This window comes from Megascapheus bottae, chromosome 4, assembly GCF_031878675.1.
Source record: "Megascapheus bottae isolate mThoBot1 chromosome 4, mThoBot2.hap1, whole genome shotgun sequence".
Taxonomy (NCBI): domain Eukaryota; kingdom Metazoa; phylum Chordata; class Mammalia; order Rodentia; family Geomyidae; genus Megascapheus; species Megascapheus bottae.
In genome coordinates, this window is record NC_143512.1 from 28,895,106 (window position 1) to 28,914,465 (window position 19,360).

Sequence of the window (19,360 nt, forward strand, 5' to 3'; positions counted from 1 at the left end):
GCATATGAAAGTGATCCCATGTCAGGTTTTATTTTTGGTTTTGTTTCATTTTACCAGTCTAGGAGCTTGAAATCAGGGTCTGAAAACTTGTCCTTAAACAGTGTCAGTCTTCGAGGTCAGCATTGTATTACAGAGAGTGCTGTTTATTCGTTTGATGGAGAGTTATGACACTATCAACTTTGTTATATTAAGTTCAACTTTGAGTTTCTTTTACTACTAGTTATTTCCATTGTCCATATTCTAACTACTTAGTACAGGCTCTCATAAATATACCTTTTGTCTGCCTATTTGAAATCATTTTGAATTGAGTGAAAGTATACACAGTAGGAAATTGCAAATCCCTTTTACAGTGAGAGATCTTGTAGGGTACACACACACACACACACACACACACACACACACATATATCTGATCCTATCCTGGTCAAGCATGATCCCAGAGACAGTAATTTATTAATAAGTTTGAGACTTCTGAATTTAATGTTGCTTACTAAAAACATGATGATCACAACATACTTGCGTAAGTCTGCCTTATTTGAGGGAGTGGACAAGGAACAGTGATAAGAGGGTATTGATACGATGAAATTAGATTCTCTGCATATCTACAAATACCACATCAAAGCCTTCCAAACTATATAATAATATGTACTAATATGTAAAATCCAAAATTTAATTTGAATCTAGATTGTATTGACCAGAGAATTATTTCCTGTATGGTCATGTGAATATATCACAACCCTGCTGATGAGTGAAAATCAGGTTGAGCCGGTTGGTGTCTATACATTGATAAAAGATGAGAGAGAGAGAGAGAGAGAGAGAGAGAGAGAGAGAGAGAGAGAGAGAGAGAGAGAGAGAAAGAGAAAAGAAAGTGTATGTTGGTGGCTAGGAGTTTGGCCTAATGGTAGAGTGGTTGCTTTTGGTTGCCTAGCATGCACAAAGACGGGTTCAATTCCTTGGTAGGATATACATAGAAAAAGCTGGAAGTGGTGCTGTAGCTCAAGTGGTAGAGCTCTAGCCTTTTTAAAAATTATTATTGTATTTTATTGTCAGGATAATGTATAGAGGAGTTACAGTTACATTCATCAGGTGATGGGTACATTATTTTTTGAAACTTGCTACCTCTTCTCATGTTTTTGTTCCCCTTCATCTCTTCATCTCCTCCTTTTTCCGGTCATCTTGTTTTCCCTCTTCCCTTCCTTATTTCAAATAAACTAATAAGTGTATATAGTATATCATTATACAAATAAAAATATGGAACACTTCACGAATTTGCATGTCATCTTGGTGCATGGACCATGCTAATCTTCTCTGTATCATTCCAGTTTTAGTTTATGTGCTGCTGAAGTGAGCACTAGTCTTGAGAAAGCACAAGCCCAGTGCTCAGGCCCAGGACTGGCCAAAAAAAAAAAAAAAGAAAAGAAAAATGGTATATGTTAAGTGACATAGAATTGCTGATTGCCATCTTGAATAGAATTAAACTTCTTTGAAAAATGTATTATATTTCTTTGACATAAAAAAGCACCTCCTATCTGGCAAATATCATGTAACCCTTCTCTTAATTACAATAAAAAATACGAAAAAAAAAGCAAACAATTTTATTTTTCTAAAACAATGTACATTCCTTATAGACACCATGTTTCTGGCATTGTCACACTTGATTTTATTAGTCTCTCTTGCATTTCAGAATTTTAGATTTTTACAGTGTAAAGGTTATAGGCAAATAGCCAGCTGTCACATTTTTGAGGTCAAATACAACTACCATATATGAGATGTACTGTTTTGGCTCCAGATTACTTGCCAGATTGCTAAGCAGATGTTCTAGGCTATAATGCAGGAAACTGGGACCTCTGAAACATTCCCTAAGAGTCATTTTTGACATCTCTGAATCATTTATTTAAAGGTAATTAGTTCTAGTAAAAATGAAAATGCATTGATAGAAAAAGAAAAGAATTATTTTAAAGTGTTTACAAGTTGTGGAATGATTAGAAAGTTTATTCTGTAAATGTGTTTAATGGCAGATAATTATTTGACTGTGGGCATTCATTACAACCAAAAGCTTTCAACTTTTTAAATTTGACTACTATTAGAAAGAGACTTATCAATCTATATTATCTAGACTAGCTAATTACGTAGGCTAGCTAGATAGACTGGACAAATTACCAGGTGACTGTTACATTGAGAAATATAAAAACTTCATATTTATATAGCATTATGTTTAAGAAAGCTACAAGAATATTATTTGATCCCTAATATACGCTAGCACGTCTTGTTATTTTTTCCATATTCTCCATCAATATTTTTTCTGAAATTTTTTCATAATAAAAAACTTCCCAGTCAAATTTACACCATTTATAAATGATTTCTGTGTAGTTTTTTTTCCTGTGTGTCTTTTATTAATGTGCCAGTGGCACAACATAAAGATTTAACATGGATTCTTTAATTTTTTAAGTAGTTGTACAAAGGAGTTGACACTTAGATGGGTGGGGGGTTGGGTGGGGGGAGGGAAATGGGTACCAAGACATGTGAAAGGGTATCAATGTACGTGAATTAATGCACCTTCTATCTGGCAAATATCATGTAACCCTTTTACTAATTACAATAAAAAATGCAAAAAAAAAAAGGAGTTGACACTTAACAAAGCAGTTTGTGGGGGGTCGAGGCGGTGAGGTACGCATGTGCGTATATGTGAGCTGGCCAGGGTACTGGCCCTGAGCTTTTGTGCCCAATGCTAGAACTCTACCTCTTGAGCCATACCTCCATTTATGGCTTTAGTTTTTCATCTGGTTAATTGGAAATAACATTCTCACAGACTTTCTTGCCCAAATGGGCTTTGAGATTCTCAGATCTCAGCCCCCTGAGCAGCAAGAATTACAGAAACCACATGCTTTGTGTTCGTATGAGTATTTTACTTACTATGTACATTATGCTTTGCTGAGAAGTATTTTACACAAAAATGATGTAAGATCCAATATCTTGTTACTGGGACAATTCTTAGGCCGTCATATTTTAAAGAAAGTAGGCACAAATGGGAATGATCATCTAAATCTCATTTATATTTCCGTATGGATAAATTTGAATTTATATTAGTGTAGATATGATGGACATTCAGATTATTCATTAAGAACACTTAATTCACACTAATGACATTTCTATAAAATAACAAAAAAATAAACTCTAAAACTGACTCTGTTCTTTTGCCCTTAAACAATGATTTCATATTTTCCATTTTATATTTTGGATGAATACCATTACAATGATGCAGAAGACCAACCTCCACATTTCTTCCACAGTTGTAGAACAGGGTGCTACTTCTCAATAGATACCATGTTTTCTTAGCTTAAGTGTGTATTTCTGATTGGCTTTTCTTTGCTTCTTTCTTTTTCGTGCTTTATTAATATATAATAAGACAAAATGAAGGAACTGACATTGTCAGTTTTAGAATGAAACTGGTGAAATACTCTGCAGATAATTTAATCATTTTTATACGTACACCCTTATTTGAGTAAGTCATTGTTGACTATTTGTAGTTTGAATTCCTTTCTTCCTCTCTTTCTCTCCTTACCATTTTATCGCCTTCCATTTACACACAGTTTTATGCATAAATATACATAGATATATACCAAATGTATATATTTATACATATATGTTGTAGTCATATACTATGTTGTCAAATCACTGTTTTGTCAACTCTAAGATGCATCTTTCCTTTATATTTTAATACCTTATATTGGATGTATTATCTTTTAAACTAATACATAATATGTGGAATAATGAGAGGAGTCTGTCTGTAGGCATCCCATATTAAGTCTTCTTTTGGAGGACCAAAGAAGACTTTCTATTGAGAGCCACTGTAACACTACAATTCAGAGATCATTTCACAGTGAGGAAGAATGAGCCAGAAGAAGCAGAGATAATTGTTAGTTTATATGCAGACTGAGTGAGGGATAAGTGATCCCCTAACCTAATGAAATCATGGTCTGTAATTCACATGTTGTTCTTGAGCCCAGCCCTTTGTTATCTATTTCCAAATTTTCACAACTGGAATTAATGGTGTTTTAATAATGCAGATTCTCTATCCTATAGAGGCATACTTGTTTTGTAATCTCTCTCTCTGGGCTCTTTCTGCCTCAGCTGTCTACTACTTTTTAGTTTTCTGTACAACTTTATACTGTGTGTGTGTGTGTGTGTGTGTGTGTGTGTGTGTGTGTATAAGAAATAGATCCTTTTCTTGTATATCCTAGACTCTTTTTTTTTCAGGATGAGCCTTTTCCTTTCAATGACCTAAATTCCAGGATGTTGAACCTCCTCTGTTTTCTTGCTCTATTTTTGCTCAAGTTGTCCTGCGCAGTTCCTTTGAGCTAAGCTTGACCTCATCTTGACCTTACTGCTGTCTGTACACCTCACCTACATTTATTCTGCTGTACATCTTTCTCCTATATGGGCTAAGAAAATTCACATGTACCAGATGCTTGTTAAGTGAGGAAGGAGAGTAGGAGAGGAGAAAGAAAAGTCACTTTATTCAAATCCTATGACAATATCCACATTTGATCCACCTATGGTGCCATAGGATTGGCTTCTTTGTTGAATAATTAGCTTTCAAGACACACACATTTGCACTTTATCACATCTGCCATCACCCATCTGGATTGAACCATCATTTCACTGTGAAGTTTTCAGTGGCAGATTTTGCTATATGAAATATCTAGGTAAATACACGAGAATAAGTAAAATATTCTAATTCCTTTACTATGAAAGTTAATGTGAGACATAATTACTAGAGTATAAAACATTAAAATTTATCTAAGAATTGCAAATTTACTATCTGAGGCAGGAAAAATCTTGTCTGTTCATGAAGTATGCATGCATAGCCAGGCAAATAGAAATTGTCTTCGGTGTATTACATTTTATATTTTTATGGCTGTGATTTTAAACAATATCCTAAAGGTATGATTACTGAGGAATTTAGGATTTTCCACTCAAATAACCACAATGATTGTGTAACAGAAAGGAAGAAAGTAAAGATAGTTGTTAGGAAAGCTGGTGTTTACTACTGAAAAACATTTGTCAGTGAAAGAGAAGATTTGGGCTTAATTTTTATTTGATATTCTTTTTCTCGCTAACTACAACAGAGATACATGTTTCCTTTTAGCAAGAGATAGATTAAGACCTTTTCTTATATTCATTTTAGTTTATTCATTAGTTAACAAATACTCATTGAGCATTTGGCTGCTGGGGGAGAGAGAGGAGAAAGATGAGTTGCAGATCACTGAAGCTCTGCTAAGAAATGAGAATGAATAGACAAATTCCTGCTTTTGTGGGATTTTCCATTCTGCTGGCATTATTCTGAGAAGTGTGTGAGTGAGTGTGTGTGTGTGTGTATATACCTGCTAGTCCCAGGGCTTGAATTCAGGGCTTAGGCATTTCTCTTGATTTTTTTTTGTTTTTGTTCAAAACTAATATTCCTCCACTTGAGCCACAGTTCTACCTTTGACATTTTGGTAGTTAACTGGAGATTAGAATCTTACTGACTTTCCTCTCCAGGCAGTATTCAAACTTCAAACCACCAGCCCCCTTCCATACCTCAGCTTCCTGAGTAGCTAGCATTACAGGTATGAGCCACCACTATCCAGCAGAAGTACTGTTAAGTATGATATTGTGTAATAGTTACAAAGCTTACTCTTTAAGTAGTGATGATATTTTACTATCACATAGCATAGCAGTCACATGTCAGATTTGATTTGATTTCTTCATGTAAGGGAGTATGAAGAAATTGCTGGCCGGTTCTCTTCAGAGTTGTGCTTAAAAGTGACATATTATTGCTCTTGTCATCCTATCAGAGCATTCACAGAAGGAGGTTCTAGACCTGTCATCTTGATGGAAAGAGTATAAAAGATGTTATGGTCATCTTTCATTTGCCATAGACACCAATTAACTAGCTACTAGAGCTTGTTTGTCCTCCATATGTCCCTTGATTCTGAAGCATGGGGCTCAGTGGCAATGTGGGAGGCCTAGAGTGAGGTGATTGGGCTCCACCCTAATGAATGGGTTAATACTATCTTCTGTGAGTTTTAGTTCTTTTAGGTACTAGATTTGTTCTAAAGTTCACCTGTTCAGTTACTTCTGTAAATACATACTTTGTGACATGGGCTAGGTTTCATCTCACCGAAGGCCAGACAGGGCATTTGGTCTTACGCTTTCAGGTTCCCAAAAATGAGCTAAATAAACTTTTTTTCTTAATGAAGTAGCCAGCATCAATATTCAAAAAGATTAGCTATGTGACTTAGGAATTTCCTTTCGCTGCTTGAACCCAGGCACTGTAAGCTAATCCATCTTAATGTATCACGTGGAATGTCAACATATTTTGCAGGAACATAGGTACTGGGGAAATAATGGGTTGTCCTTATTGTTTAACCAATCTAATGACTCTAGTATATGCTGTTTACTACAGATTTATTTTGGATATTTTAAATAAAATTGTATGTTACTCACCTCCAGGGCCATTAAGATAGTTCCTTATAATCTCAGACTGATGCAATACCTTGTATACTTGACAAATTAAGGAGAAGTAGCAAATTGCTATCTCACATAAAGTTTCTTCTAAATACCAGATGTCTTCCTAGGACTTAATTATATCTAAGTAGTTCTTCTATAAGCAAAGGGTTCAAATACAATAAAACATAGCAGTTTGTACTCTAAACCTTTCTTTCAATGGGGCAAGTACCTGAAGCAGTCTTTCTTTTAACAAGTATACCTTCTGAAAAATTTCCTTATTATTGCTAGTATGATTGATCAGCATAATCTAGTGGTAGGCATTCAGGAGGAGGATTCAGAACTATTTTACATTTGGCATCATCTAGGATCTGCATTTATTTTGATCTCTCACCAACTATAGAGTTGATTGTATGCATGTGTGATAAGTGATTTCTCAGTGAGAAAGAGTAGACTAAAAAAAGCAGAGGTCTTCTCAGAAGCCTATAGTATTTTCATGGTGTTGCACACACACACACACACACACACACACACACACTTTTCATGGTGTTGCACACACACACACACACACACACACAGTATACTATATACATTGTTCTTTCCCCTTTTACCTCCATGTCCTCAGGCCAAAACCTCTAGGTAGGGTCACTTAACTCCTTCAACACTTGGTAATGTTTGGGGGATCGACTCCTATCTGTTTTTTACCTGCATGTTGTATACTACACATCATTTGATTCTTTTGACTTTCTTTCTCAATGCCTTCTTATGTCATCTTGAAAACATTTGTTAGTAATATATATTGGCAAATAAAGCCAATTATTGGTTCGCAGGAACTCCCAACCCTGGGAGTGTTAAAAGCTGTTTTAATCATTACAGACTGGCACTCTCCACCATTCTCTCTCTTGTGAAGCAAGTTCCAAATGACCTATATCCCAGTTTTCATTAAGAAGATTCGCATTCATTTGTCTGGTTATCCTTATCCAGTATCATTTCTCAAGGGACCACAAGAAACAGTGGCATATGGTTGTTATAACTTGAGTATTAAATCCTGAATTTACTACTGTGTCTAAATTTAACTGTTTGTTTGTCATTTTCTCCTTCATCTTTCCCTTTTTCTTGCTTGCCTACCCCCTTCCAAAGATTTGTTAGTGTTTCTGATGATCTATGAAGGCACATGCCTATTTTTTGCATAGCTCCAAGTAGAACAAATCAGGGTTACCTCATATAGAGTGTAACCAAATAGTTGATGTAGTTTACATGCTTTCAAATAATCATACCTGTTCCCAAATGATTAAACTTTCCAAGAAAACACAAATTGGATGATGTGACTTTATTACTCAAAACTTCCTTATTTTTTCTGTTTATTCCCTATTCCATTCTTGGTCACTCTCCCATTTTCTTACATTGTTGCATAAATTGTGTATTTGCTTATGGATATATATTGCACATAAAAATTTCTATTGCAAGACTTTGAAAAATAACTTCCCAAACATTTGGAATTCATTTGAAGGCTGCACTTGTATGCACATATAATCATGCACTTTTTTCTTCTCTTTTAAAAAATTACTTGGAAATGCTGAAAATCAAAAAAAAAGACTTGAAATTCCTATTTGAAGCAACAAGCAAGAAAATCTATGGGTATGGCTTTAATTGTAGAACTCTTTTTTTTAATTGTAATTAATAGAAGGGTTTATTCATCAGATAGAAGGTACATTTCTTAACAATCATTGCTACCCCTTCTCATGTTTTTGTCCCCATTTCCCTCTCACACCTCCTCACCTCATCTTGTTTTCCCCCTTCCCTATTCTATTTCAAATAAACAAACATATATACAATATATCAGATAACAAGGTAAGATGAGAAATAACATAGTACATTAAGAACAACAGTCATACCTTATATAGCTCTTGTTTCTATAACTTGGAGGTTATCATAAATTTCTTAATAACATGTTGGAGCACTGGATTCAATCCTTAGCACTATGTATACATATATGTAAACAGATTATATAGATATAGTATGTATACTCTCTTGATCTCTCTATATATGTATAGACATATCACCATACACCTAACTTCACAATACCCCTAATGCATGCCAGATATCAGAAGTAATCTTGATTAAATAATATGATAGATAGCTTTCTAATTTTCTGCTATATGTGTGCATATATTCATGAATGTGTATATTTCTTATTCCATGAAGAAAACTGATGACCATTGTACTTTTTCACTTACATAGAAATCAATCTTGCCAATCCTCAGGGTTCTCATCTATAAAATAGAGATGATAATAACAGTAGCTCTCAAGCTCATTGAGAGAAGATAGTGCAAATCTTTGAAGGCATACATCTGACAGAATCAGTTCTCAGTACTGCTTTTTCCTCAGTACTACTATTTAACACTGCCCAAAGCAAGAAATTTCTAAATAAAAGTTCTTAATTAACATTTTCTCCCTCCCTCCCTCCATCCTTCCCTTCCTTCCTTCCTTCCTTGTGCTAGTCTTGGGACTTGAACACAGAAATAGTCTGAGGTTTTGTGTTTTTGTTTGTTTGTTTGTTTTTGTTCAAGGCTAACACTCCACTCTATAAACCATAGATACACTTCTAGCTGTCAGAAGATAAGAATCTCCAGGACTGGGTTTGGGAGTTTGGCCCAGTGGTAGAGTGCTTCCCTAGAATGCACGAAGACCCAGGTTCGATTCATCGGTACCACATACATAGAAAAAAGCCGGAAGTGGTGCTGAGGCTCAAGTGGTAGAGCTCTAGCCTTGAGAAAGACCAAGGATAGTACTCAGGCCCTGAGCTTAAGCCCAGGACTCGCAAAAAAAAAAAAAAAAAAAAAGAATCTCCAGGACTTTCCTGTTTGAATGGGATACCTCAGCTTTCTGAATTACTGAGATTACCAGCTTGAGCCATCTTTGCCTGGCTTGTTTTTTGAAGAAATAAATTACATATGGAAAAGCATGGCCCCATGATTCCACTTGCTTACACATATAAAGGAGTAAAAGGGAAGAAATATATGTATACATATAATTTTCACTTCTACTTTCTGTAGTCCGTGTGTGTGTGTTACAAGTAGGTTGTTACTGAGAAAACACTGATGTTATCAGTATTATCACTTTTGGGAGGTGAAATTGTATTGTGGTATATACAATGATAAATTTATTGTTGATTGGATGGTTTGAAAAAACCAGGTACCCAAGCAAGAGTTTTTCTGTATGTATTTTGGAATGAAGGAATGATTCTAAGGTGTAAAATCAGGAAATGATTGTCTATGTGTCTTTATGTTAAAACTATAAATGTGGTTGAAGAGAGAATATACAGAGAGGATGTCAAAAGGGTAACATCTTAAAAAGCAACCACATTTCTGAGCTGGGAAGGCTATGACAAAAATAAAGCACATTTTTTACATTGAAGAAAGAAGCAAGAATATATTTTTTCTTTATTCATCATCACATAATACATATGATAATCATAGTTGGTAGATTAATTAAACAAAACATTTATTATTTATTTGGTAGAAAAAGAGTCATTATGAAGTACCAAGAAAAGTTTTAGTTAATCCTCTGTTTCTTAATATGTATGTTCATTGTGATAACTTCATTATTTGAGTCGTTTTTCCCAACTATTTAGGAAATGCATCAAAATGATATAATCTCAACCATATTATACTGCATCAACTTCATACAATGTTATTACTGGAGAACAGAGTGGAGATTAAAATTCAAAGACACAGATTTAATATTGGTCCTTGCTACTATTCCTCTAGAACAGATTACATTCTTGAAATTTTTAAAGTTTTTTTTTAATATTTTCTTTTTTATTGTATTTTATTGTCAAGGGAACATGTAGAGGGGTTACAGTTACATTCATCAGGTAGTGGGTACATTACTTCTTAAACATTTTTCTCCCACTGTTGCTCATGTTTTTGTCCCACTTTTGCTCCCCCCACCCTCTCCTGAAGTTTTCTAAGTTTTGTTCATGGTTTTATTATGACCAATAACGAATAAATAGTTGAAGAAGGGAAAGAACACATTCATCTTTAATTGTCTACTTCCATGTCTGTTACAAATATCTTCACTTTGGTTTACCCCAACATCCTGATACTATCTTTTTATTTTTATTTTTATTGTTTAATAGAAAGGTTATGTGATATTTGCCAGATAGAAGGTGCATTAATTCACATACATTGATACCCTTTCATATGTCTTGATCCCCATTTCCCTCCCCCCCACCCCCACCCCTCATCTTGTTTTCTCCCGTTCTCTATCCAATTTCAAATAACCAAATACAAATATATCCGATATATCAGGTAACAAAGTGAGATACTGTAACAATATGATATAACCAAGGGACAGCAAAAGAGATGAGAGACAACATAGTACATTAAGGAGAACAATCATTCATTATATGGCTTATGTTTCTATATCCTAAAGATCCTTTCAATTAGCTTCATACTATATGGCCTTATGTATCAAGGTTTTGCTCTATTGCAAATCTCTGCTAGTAGAGCCCAAGGTTTCTACTGATTATGACAAATGAGGGAAACCATTGAGCCTAAGTTCCTTTGAGTCTGCCTTACTTCACATAATATGATCTTTTCTAAGTCTTTCCATTTCCTAACAAATGGGTCGATGTCATTTTTTCTGACAGCAGCATAGAATTCCATTGTGTACAAATGCCACATCTTGTTGATCCACTCATCAACTGAGTGACATCTAGGTTGGTTCCATATCTTTCCTGTGGTAAATAGTGCTGCAATGAACATTGTTGTGATGGTGGATTTAGTATGTCCTTGTTTCTGGATGATTGGGTAAATGCCAAGTAGTGGAATTGCTGGGTCATAGGGGAGCTCTATGTTTAGTCTTTTGAGGAACTGCCATACTGCTTTTCATAGTGGTTGAACAAGTTTGCACTCCCACCATCAACAGGAGCAGGGACAAAAATCACATGATTGTCTCAATAGATGCAGAAAAGACATTTGACAAGATCCTACACCCCTTTATGTTAAAAGCTCCTTGGCATAGGTCGAAACTTTCGTAATAAGGACCAAGAATCACAACATATCAGAGAAAGGCTGGATAAGTGGGACTCCATTAAACTGCAGAGCTTTTGTATGGCAAAGGACATAGGTAGAAAACTAATTAGGAAGCCTACAGAATGGGAGAAGATCTTCACCAACCATACAACAGACAAAGGCCTCATATCTAAAATATATCAACAGCTCAAAAAATTGAATCACTCCAAAACTGATCTCCATAGTAACAACCATCCCATTAAAAGATGGGCCAAAGACTTAAAGAGAGTCTTCTCTGAAGAAGAAACAAAAATGGCCTATAGACACATGAAGAAATTCTCAACATCTCTGGTCATAAAAGAAATGCAAATCAAAACAACTGTATGATTCCACCTCACTCCAGTTAGAATGGCCAGGATCCAGAAAACTAATAACAACAGATGCTGGAGGGGATGTGGCCAGGAGGAATTACTACTACACTGAAAACACCATTTTATGAGATATTCTTTTTTTTGCTGTTGCCAACTCAGTCATGAAGATATACCAGTTAGAAGCCTCTAATCACTTTGATATCTCATGTACAGAATTCAAAGTAACCAAGACATTATGCAATGAAGTAAAAGTTTATTAACTTGGTAAAACATAGTGTCTAGTATTAATCACTCTTTTAATACATTATGAATATAGATTTCATACTTTCTTTAAATTTAAATGTATGCTTCAGATAGCAGCTTTGCTTTTCATTTGGCATACATCTAAATGCCAAAATGTATTTAAATAGTATTTCTTAGTTTCTGCTTCTCTGTTATTGTCCTGATAAAATTCTTCTGGTTGATAGTTTGCTTCTGCCTCTTCATATATATACATATGTGTGTGTGTGTGTATTCTCACAGTTCACCATAATAGAAGAAAAGTATGCTAACCTTTAATGCTCTTACTTTGCAAGAATGAATTTGTTAGATTTTTGAGTCAGAGTTTTATTATTTAATCCAGATTGACACTGAACTTGTCATTACCTTATTTCAGCCTTCCAAATTTAGGGAACACAAACTCACACCCAGCTGAGTTTTTTTGTTTTTATTTTTTTGAGACAGGATCTTGTTATGTAGCTCAAACTGGCCTGGAAATTGAGGTCCTCCTCAGTATCCCCAAGTGCTTGTCTTACAATTTCCTACCACTTGACTAGCAGTAGTGGTAGTAGTCATTTTCAGTACTAAGGTTGAATTCAGGGCTTTGGCTTACAAGGCTCGAGGTTTACTGTTTGAGCTATGCCCGTAGCTCTCCATTATCTTATTTCAAGTTTATATAGCCTTATTTGGGAAGATGAACGGCTTCTTATCTGCAAACCAGAGGTCAGTCTTCAGCTTCAACTCTACCACATTAAGTAAAGCACCAAGCACAACCTCCCATCTCTGGAAGCACTCAACATAATGAGAATACAATTAAGGAACTGTGTATTACAAACAAATATTACTTGAAAATGGGAAGATATTTTTCTTATTTTTCTACTTTACTTACTTTTCCCGTTGGAATACCTCTTCATGGAATCATACCACAATTTTTATATATGGTGTAAAAATATCTTTTTTCCATATCACCTTTTTTTTAAAAGTTTCCATTAGTTATACAGAAGAGAACTTCATTGTCACGTTTCTAAATGTGTTTAGAATATATTCCATCAGCCAGTCAACTAAATCACTGCTCCTTCCCTCCCATGGCTTCTTCCCAAAATCATTTGATCTTCATAGAGGCAAACAATTTTGTCTTTTTTCATTCTTTTAAAATGCTTTTCAAAGTTATTCACCCTCGATTTCTCTTTTACCCTTCTCACTTCTCTATCTTCTCCTAAATATTCTCTTATGTGTTGCATTCATCTGTGTAAATAATTATACATATAGATATATACATGTGTACATGTCCATGAATACATGTCTTTTTTAGGTCTAGCTTCTATGTGTAAGTGGTCTTTGAGTTTAGTTTGTTTCAGTATGATGTTTTCCAGTCACATCCATTTTCCTACAGATGACATTTCATTTTTTTCTTTATGAATGTGTAATATTTACATGTATGTATGTATATATATATATATGGAGATATATATCATCTTCTTTTTCCATTCATCTGTTGTTAGGCACCTCAGTTAATGCCATCATCTGAGTATTGGGAACAGTGCTGCACTAAATATAGATGTGTGTCTTTCTGGTATGAAGGTTTACCCTTCTTCAGATATCCATAGCATCTTCTTTTTTAAAGCTGATATTTGGAAAATCTGTTATACTTACATTATTTAAGAGTTTGAGGGAAGGAGTAGAAAGTTAATTAAATAATAAGATAGCTTCTTTAAGGTAACTTGCCTTCAAAACTATACTCATGACTGTATTAGTGGTTCTTAGATGATTGGTTCTTCATAGAGTATTTTTTGCTTTGAAAATCACTACTTTTTGTATTTGTTCATAATTTCCATAAATCCATAGAAACTTTCTGTGAAATTTGGAATCTTTCTTTCCTGAAAATTTAAACGTGTACTGGGACCCACCAGACCACACACACCTTTGTGATTTTCTGCCCCAACCAAGAAATTTGATCATCAGTAGATGATTATATGAGGACTAGCAAGTCTTTGTTTGAGTAGAGAACAAGTTGTTCATTATCTGTCATGCCCAGTTGTCCAACACTGCATTGTACTCAAATGAAAATGAACACATAGACCCAAAATATGTATTTATGCCTGCAGTTAGAAAAATGCAACTTGTCTTTGATGTTCTCTACTAGAAATATTTTTAAGTCCACAAGATGGCAGTATTACCTTGTAAAGGTATAAAGCCAATCAAGTGCATGGTTGCTTGGTTTTCCAGTACAACTAAAGGAAGTTTCTGACTGCAGCTGAGAAACTCATGATCCTTGATTAAGTATGGAAGACAGTGTGGAATGCAAGAGAACATCTGGGGAGAAAACTACTTACTCAGTAAATTATTTAGTAAAAATAGTAACTATGCCATGTGATATGGATCTTTCTTTTTTCCACTTTTCCATGTTTAAGAAAAAGAGATCAAACATTGAGACAGTTTTATAAGATGCCCTTGGTCATTACTATATTTGGTTCACACCATTCATATTTATAGTCTAGTAAATAATAAATTAAGTAGTCAAGGTTCACTTTTATGATCCCACTTACCCAATTATCAGTTGCTAACTTCATCTTCTGAGGTACTCTTTTATTACACATTTCAGAAAGATTTTTCACTAGCTAAAACAATAATTTAGGTTTAATCCCTCACAGGTTCAGACTACCTTCCAGTGTTGCTAAGCTTTAGTACTCTCTGTTTTAGCCAAGGTAACAATTTACAATAGTACTATGAATAAAAAATTATAGATTCCCAGACCCAGTTTGACCACTTTTAAAGATAGATGATAAAGATAGAACAGATTTACTAGATTTGGTGTTACTCAAAGAGTACTCTGTACTATTGGGATTATCAGCACAGTAATGGGAATCTTCTTTGGCAGGATATTCTTGTTTAGAGAGAGATTTTTTTTAATACAAACTGATTTTTGCAATGTTTGTTTCCATTTGGAGGTAAGCTTTTTGTGGTTTATTATTAAACTAGTCTTGTATTAAATTGATGGAATTACTAATATTCAGTACTACAATAGTTTAATCAGATAAAAATTCTATAAAATATTCATCTTTCAAATTCAACTGTAACATAAAATTTTTAGAAGGTAATACTGTACCAGAAATTGCATATTTTAGTTAGTTTTATAAGCATAAGAGCAAATATGAAGAAATTGTTTTGAACCTAATCTAAAAAGAAATTATTCAGTCAATAGAAAAGGTGTGTTGTATGGAATCTTTTTTTCAGCCATCATGCTACAACTCAAGAGTATGAACCTGGGACAGGGTTAGTACTGAAAAAAATCCTGGTTCTCATCCATACATTTCTAAGGACATTAGGCCAGCAAAACTGACTTAGAATCAGTTTTTCATTTAGCTCATGCTCCAAGCTATTCTCTTGTGCAGATTCTGTCATTATTGGCTCTAGTATCTGAGGAGGATAAAGTAATGAAGAAAAGTGACAAGATCACAGAGGTAGAAAAGGAGAAGCCTGCAAGAATAGTGAAGTAGGAGGTTATATCAGTCTTAGTTGCCCATGACCCCTTGCTCCTTGTCCTTGATGCAGATAGTTCTATGAAGACGTTTCATAGCACTGGGGAGTAAGAAGCATCATAACTGACTTTTCTCCTGGATGACTGAGAAGTCTGTTCATTAGTTAAAATGCAGAAGGAGGCTATTCAGTCCCTTTTCACTGTCGACACTCTGCATATGATAAGACCTTTTAAGGAAAACAGAATATGGGAAATCAGAAGAGTGCCATATCATCTCTCACTAGCCTAAAACTTAGCACCAGAAAATAATCCAGGTGAAAGATGTGATTGGGAAAATAACTCCAAACCAAACCCCGTGGAAGAAAAGAATTACCTTTGTAAGAATAGTGATAGAGTTACTTAGGGCTATACTTAGGACTGGATACATATATACTTACATACATACATACATACATACATACATACATACATACATACATACATACACACACATTTCAATTTTTAAAACTACCTTTCATTGTGTGAAAAAAATGAAAGATGCTAGAGCTTTAGCAGATTATCTTTGGAAATCATATCTACTTTTAAAAATGTTATTTTGTGCTAAAAAAGGATGTAAAGAATTTTTGTCTCTCTTTATCCTTGTGAAGTACTTGAAAGCTTGCGATGAAAATTTTACTTAATGTTTAAACATAGTATTCAGTGAACAAAGTGTACTAGTTTTCCTTTAAACATTTTATTTAGAAAATTTAGCATCTTTGCTTATGTGACTTTCTTGGAATCAAAGTAAATATCCATAATTGTTAGGTTTAATTTTACTCTGTTACATTGTAAGTGTAGTCTGGTTGCAGTCTTATTTTATTTGTTTTGCAGGAATTTTTAGATTAAGGTGATATAAACTAAATAGTAGAGATTTAAATCATAGTAAATTAAGTCAAAAAAGGATAAGGTCTTAGAGATTTTACATTTCAAAGTAACAATTTTCAGAATCTAAATTATATTTTATATTCTAGAAATACAATTCTATTCTGGTTCTAATAACCTTTCGTTCCGGTTTGAACATTTTGGGAACAAGTAAATAATTAAAAATGTCAAAATTGATGAGTTTACTACAGTGTATGAAGAGCCAGAGTAGATTAGAATTCTGCTCACTAAGTGCCTTATAGCTTATTCCACCTGACTCATCAAATGAAAAATTCATCAATTAATCCTCTGACAATAACGATATATACACAAAAATCAATCTGGAATTGATTTTTTTAGTCTGAACATGAAAACCAAGTCCTGACTTATATATAATGTGAAATTTCTCTTCATTTTGACTTTATTATTGAGTGTAACAGCTGAAGTGTTCATATAATTATTTGTTCTGAGTCAACTCTAAAAGTGTGATTGTTTGAAGAGAAAGGGTATATGTGCTGTGGAGATGTTCTGAAGTGCAATCCGAGGGAGCTAATAAAGTTGTCAGAAGCATGGAAGAATACAGCTGATAGGAATCTTTAGAAGGCAGCCAGTAGAAGACACCGATCTCTGAGCCCTGATGGGAGACCACCCAAGACACTTAACAGTGAGCTGAGTACTGAAAAAGATCAAAGGAAGAGAAGAGTAACATACAATAACCTAGATCTCAGATGTGGATTAAAAGAATATTGTTAGGTCTGTGATTTCTATTAAGTGTGTGTGTGTGTGTATGTGTGTGTATGTGTGTGTATGTGTGTGTTCTATCAGTGAACAACAAACGGTAGAAAGGTGAATCCCTATTTTGTCTCATTCTCTTTCTAGATAAAATATATCTGAATGCAATAAGTATTCAGATGATTTGATTTGATTCAGTAATTTAACGTAGTCTGCCAGAGATTTCTAAAAAAATCTTTCATGCTCTTCTCTAGTTGTTCAGTTTCTTTCTTTCAAAGTTAGTGCCATATATATGCACATTCAAATATCCCAAGAGATTAATCAGAGCCAAATAATAGTGGGATTTCCTTCATTGTCTTGGTTTTGGGTTGAAAATATTTGGGAGCAATATATTCAGATATATAAACTGCAAAACAAATGAGTTGTAAGAACCAAGTTTAAATTTAGAGTATCCTAAGTCTTCTTACCTGCAAATTAGGTCAAAAAATTTTTAAGTGTGTATATGGTTGCTATTGGGTTCATAATTTGTGTAATGCAAATTCCACTTTGAATTTTCAAACTGTATAGAAAAGTTCTCTGTTGCTACAGTCAACTTAATATTGTTATAAATGCTGTATGTCAGCATACTATAACAAAAAGAAATGAATTTTTCTAGTATACACTAATGTTAAACAACAATGAGAAGATTCAGGGGAAATGTTAAGCTAGGGAACTCTGACAGTATTACTTATCTCATATATAGTAAATTTTGATGACTCTCTTCTGAATGTAAATTCTTGTAGGAAATGAACATTAGCCTGTTTTTATGTTTTATAGATGTACCAAAAAAAGCTGAATACATATGATTCTGAAGCTATTAGAATTTCCCCCCTGTCACAATAGCAGTAAGAAAATTGCAATAGAAATGTCTTCTTGAGTGCATAGCATATGAAATAATGTGTTTTTTCCCTGTAGTTTAAAATGTTAACTGTATTTTAGGTTTCATTCTTTGCATATGCCTTGACAATTATGATTGCTTGATTAAAGAAAGAGCTTTTGTGTTAGTTATATGTCACAATACCAAGTACAATGTATCTGAATAGTATTTATAATGTTCTATTTCTGATCAGGTCAGATATGTCTGGGGAAAAACTAAAGTAGAATAGTATATTGTTAAGTTCTTTTGTTATTGAAATATTTGTCGCTTTTGTTTCTCTCTTCTTTTTTAATGTAATCTGGGAAAATGTGATTTTTTTTCCTAAGTAATTTACCCAACAAAATAGTCCTTACATATTTAAAGTATTTTAATTAACAGTCATAACCATACTACAAAATAGCTTACATTATTTACTCTTAAAAATATGATCCATACTTTCTTCAGCATTACAGTCTGAATCTGTTGCATTTCTCAAGGCCTATGAAGCATTATATAGTTGCATAATTACTACTTCTGCAAAATCGATTTTTGTCACCGAATAAGTAATAAAATGTAACTTTTAGATTAGAAGCATATCTTTGTGTTCTTTGTATGTCTACAAAGTTGTATTTTGTTTTGTCATTCAGTTTAACTGGGATAAATATGTCATATGAATGGAACCAACATTATATGTTCCTAGTTAAAGAATATATACAACTGTAATCACTGACAGCTATGTCAGAATAGCTATAAATATTTGAATATATTTAAAAGCAAGTCAGATTTCTTTTAATTTACATAGTTAATACTTCTCTTTTTGTTCCATTTTTTCATTTGACTACCTTAAAATTAGTCATTTTCTTATTCACAGATAAATTATCTTTCTTTGAAAAATTTTTACATCTTTTTCTGAACTTTAAAGATGTATAATATATAATTATATATTACCTTGTTGAAAAGAGTAATATTGCTTTGGTTCTTAGAGCTACACTTTCATTTAGGAAAGGAGACCTGCTTTATTTTGATAACTAATAATTACATACACATACAAAAATAGGATGGATAAATATTAAATTTCTTCAAAAATCATTTTAGACATTTGAAAGTAATTTTTAAAATATCTCATAGCTTTTAATATATCAATTTTATTTTTAAAATATTAGATTCTCTAGGCAACAAGGGTTATAATTTGAGATCACAGGGAAGTAAAAGGTTTGTTG

The 19,360-nt window shown here is 33.7% G+C and overlaps 1 protein-coding gene and 1 non-coding gene across 9 annotated transcripts in view; one reads left to right on the top strand and one right to left on the bottom strand.

The window, feature by feature from the left end:
* Arb2a (ARB2 cotranscriptional regulator A) overlaps window positions 1-19,360 on the top strand; it is a 391,209-nt gene that overhangs the window by 114,795 nt on the left and 257,054 nt on the right. The window lies entirely within an intron of this gene.
* Window positions 1,245-1,351, bottom strand: LOC150064218 (U6 spliceosomal RNA). Its single transcript, XR_016535338.1, has one exon. It is a non-coding gene; the product is annotated as a U6 spliceosomal RNA (small nuclear RNA).